Raw genomic sequence first — 3855 nt, 5'->3', positions numbered from 1 at the left:
AGAACATTCTGGGGTCTGCAGATCACACGCCAGCACCTCCATTGGACATTCCACCAGCGCTAAGGCCTAATGTGGGCACATCCCGGGACAGAAAGGAGACTCATGAAGTCTCAACGTCTCCAGCGTCGCAGAGCTGAGCCCTGAGGACACACGAAAAGGTGCATGTCCAGAGCAACCAACTGCCCCCTCAAAGGCTGGGGTCTGGAGGTGTCTCCACCGAAGCTCTGTTTCAATTCTCTCATGTAGTTAAGCACAATTGACAACCCCACGTTGCATCGCAAAACAGAACTCGGATCGTGCAATTCCCCCACGCTGCTGAGCAGGTAGCGCAAGAAACCAAGCAGAAGAGGGAGGCAGAGGCCACGCGGTGCCCGGGACAGGTGAGAACACAGAGGTCCAGGCCCGCCCCGCTGAGCTCAGCTTCCCCCCAGCGCCCAGCTGGCTCCTGCATTTTGCACAGGCCTCTGGATGGCCAGATCGTGTTTCTTCCATCTGCTTCATCAGCCAGGAAACAGGAGCCCCTGAATAAGCCGCAGCTCTGGCCTTAGAAGTAAAAATAGCCAGTGACTCACGGCTGGAACCGATACCAGACAGACTCAGTTTTGTCACTCGGGCCAGCTGAAGCCGCCGTTTCCTCCGCTGCTAACACAGTTTCTACCACCCAGGGCAGGGCAGTGTTTGGCATCTTACAGTTTAGGAGGTCCCGCTCTTCCTGAAGCATGTTTAGCCTGGAAAAGGAAGCCCCAGATGGGGAGGTAGTGTTATCTGAAATACTGGAAACGAGGTGCGGGCTGCTCTGTGTAGCTCAGAGCACATACCCAGAGCTGGGTGTGATTCCACAGACGGGAGAACCGTCTCCCTAGGCTGAGTGGAAATGGGGCAGCCTTTCCCAGAAAGTGATGATCTCCCTGTCGCTGGGAGGGTTCAAGCTGAGGCTGAATGAGATGCAGCAGGGACGGAATGAACAGTTTGTGTTAGGAGAAGGGTGAATTATATGAGCAGAACTGTTGGTGGTGGTAAAGGGCCTGGCCCTGGGGCTCCATTTTTCTCGAAGCCAGTGTGGCATCTGCCCACCACACGGCCCAATATGGACACCTACTTTTCCCGGGCCTCGGTCCCTCCTTCTCCTATAAGAAGGGTTAAGGAAAATTGGGTAGACATAAGCAATCCCACCAGATTTACTGCTTCAGGCTCTGAAACTCCCATTTTCAAGGCACTTCCAACGGTGGAATTCTAGAATCTCACATCATTAGCAAATAACTACAGTAATTAGAATCAGAGTCACTGCAGTTGCCATCTTGATCTACAAAATGCTCCTCAAGTGTGCCCACCCCCTGCTCCTCCTGTGCCAGCGTTCTGGCCCAGGCCCACCTCCTGCCTGGACCATTGCAGTAGCCTCCAGACTGCAGTTCCCTCCACAATCTGTACTCCACACGGTGTCCAGAGGACCCTTTCCAAAACGCAGGGATAGCAGGTCACTGCAAAGCTTTCCCCTTTGCACTTTGAATACATTCAGGCTCCTTTCCAGGGCCCCTGCCCTCTCTCTGTCCTGATCACACACCATCTACCCACTGGTTCACAAAGCGCCAGCCACACGGATGTCTGTCCATCCCTCAAATAGGCAGGGCCTTTCTGATTGTTTCCTCTGCCTGAAATGCCCACCCCTACCCCTCCTGTATTAAGTCTTGTCTTAAGTATCATCCAAGTCAGCCTATGTGATCCCACTTTGAAAAATAGGTCTTTTCTCCCTTTCCCCCCTGCCCCTGGCCTTCTCTGTTGCTGCCCCTTGGGACCACCTCTTCCACAAGGCAGGGACCAGAATCAAGCTTGGAAATCATTCTCTCTTTCACTTTAGACCTCTGCTGCCCGTCCCTCATCCTCCCTTCTGCTTCAGGGCCCTCTCGTGGGCCGTGTCTCCATCATCCCCAGGGGTTAGAGATGACCCAGTTCAACTCTCATTTTATAGCTGAGGCTCAGCAAAGCTAAGCCCTGATGGTGCCCACCATGTTGATTGGGCTGCCATGTCTTTTTCCATCCTTTTCTAGTGAAAGTGTCAAAATTAATAAAAGAAATCTTAGCTAAGATTTCTAACATTGACTAAGAAGACTTAACTAAGATTCAGGAAGGCCTGTAGAGGGAGCTCTCAGGCCCTGTCAACATCATCTATTACTCCAAACAGGAAGAGAGGGATGCTTGTCTCTAACAGGAAGTACAGCTACTTTACTGCTGAAGGAAGATTTTTCTCCCTACCCAGCAACAGCCCAGCCAATGAGAAGCCATCGCCGCCCTGAGCGTTACTCTCCCCCAGGGGGCTTTCCTTTAGAACAGCTCCTCCCTTCTCCCCGTTTTTCACTATAAAAGCAGCTCTGTCCTTTGTTTTCTGAATTTGCCTATGGTTCACCATATCACGCATATCTTGAATTGCAATTCTTTTGGCTATTTCCAAAGAAACTCGTTTTGAGAGTAGACTAACTGGCAAATTTGCCTTCTCAGTTGACAAAAGGAAAACCGGTGCTTGACAGTGGACGAACTCCACCTGATCTCCTGGGGTCTCTCTTTTGCCCACACAACCCAGGTTCTGGTGAGAACTATGTGGGCACTTTCTCTGTGTAAAGATGGAATCCTGGCAATGGAGTCAGTGGGTAAGAGCACAGACTTCGGAGCCAGATGGCTACTAGCCAGTCACTAGCTATAAATTTAAGACCTGAGCAAGTTTCTTACACTTTCTGTGCCTCAGTTTCCTCATACGTCCCAGACCTGACATGAGAAGCCAGGGAGCTAACGCAGTCCCTCAGGGCGCCCACACACCATCCCACGCAGCCAGCACTACTCAAGTTCACACTTCCCAAGGCAAAGGAAATCCTGGAGGGGCCCTGCCAGCCAGCTGGGGACACCTCAGAGGACTTGTTGTGTCCCAACAATTTAAGGTAGTTTCTTCCTGGTTTGGGTTTAGTCGCCATTCGCTGTGAAACTGGTTTCCATTTTCCAGCCAACCCCTCCTCCCAGCTCTATCTCACGGCACAGTGAAGTGAGGTGAATCGTGTCCCTCCAAATTTCAAGTCCACCCAGAACCTCAGAATGTGACCGTATTTGGGAATAGGGTCTCTGCCGATATAATTAGTCAAGGATCTGGAGATGAGATCCTTCTGGATTAGGGTGTGCCCTAAATCTAATGACAAGTGTCCTTGTAAGAGACAAGGGAGAAGAAGACACAGAAATCCATGTGAAGATGGAAGCAGAGACTGGAGTGATGCAGCCACAAGCCAAGGAATGCCAGAAGCTGCCAGAAGGTGGAAGAGGCCAGGAAGGACCCTCCCCTAGAGACCCAAAGGGAGCCGACTCCTTGATTTTGGACTTCCGGCCTCCAGAACTGTGAGAGAATAAATTCCTGTTGTTTTAAGCCCCCCTTAAAATTGATGACGACAGCCCTGCAAACGAACACACAAGCCTCCGCTGTATTGTCTCACATCAGCTGGGCGGATAGAATCTTTTTTTTTTAATGTTAGTTGCTAAGTACTGGCTGCTTTAAATGATTGTTGGCAATTGTGTACGTGTGTGTGTGAGAGAGAGAGCGCGCCTCGGTCAGCCTCTTGTCGTAGCTCTAGATGCCGTGTCATACATCGGAGCCTTGTCAGCCTGGAAGAAGTGAGCCGCATTCTCATTTGACGTTTCTGCAGCTGTCACAAACCTGCTCAGGGCTCCCACCCATCCAAGGTCGGCTCCTCCGGGCATCAGCCACCTCACCAGGGCCCTGGCCTGGCCTTCCCTGGTGGGTATTCGAAAAGCCCATCTCCTGGCGGGGGGCAGTGACTACAGGGAAAGAATCAGTTCGTCTCCCTGCTCGTGCACAGTGCT

Source organism: Equus quagga, chromosome 21, assembly GCF_021613505.1.
Source record: "Equus quagga isolate Etosha38 chromosome 21, UCLA_HA_Equagga_1.0, whole genome shotgun sequence".
NCBI lineage: Eukaryota > Metazoa > Chordata > Mammalia > Perissodactyla > Equidae > Equus > Equus quagga.
This window is presented reverse-complemented; position numbering follows the sequence as displayed.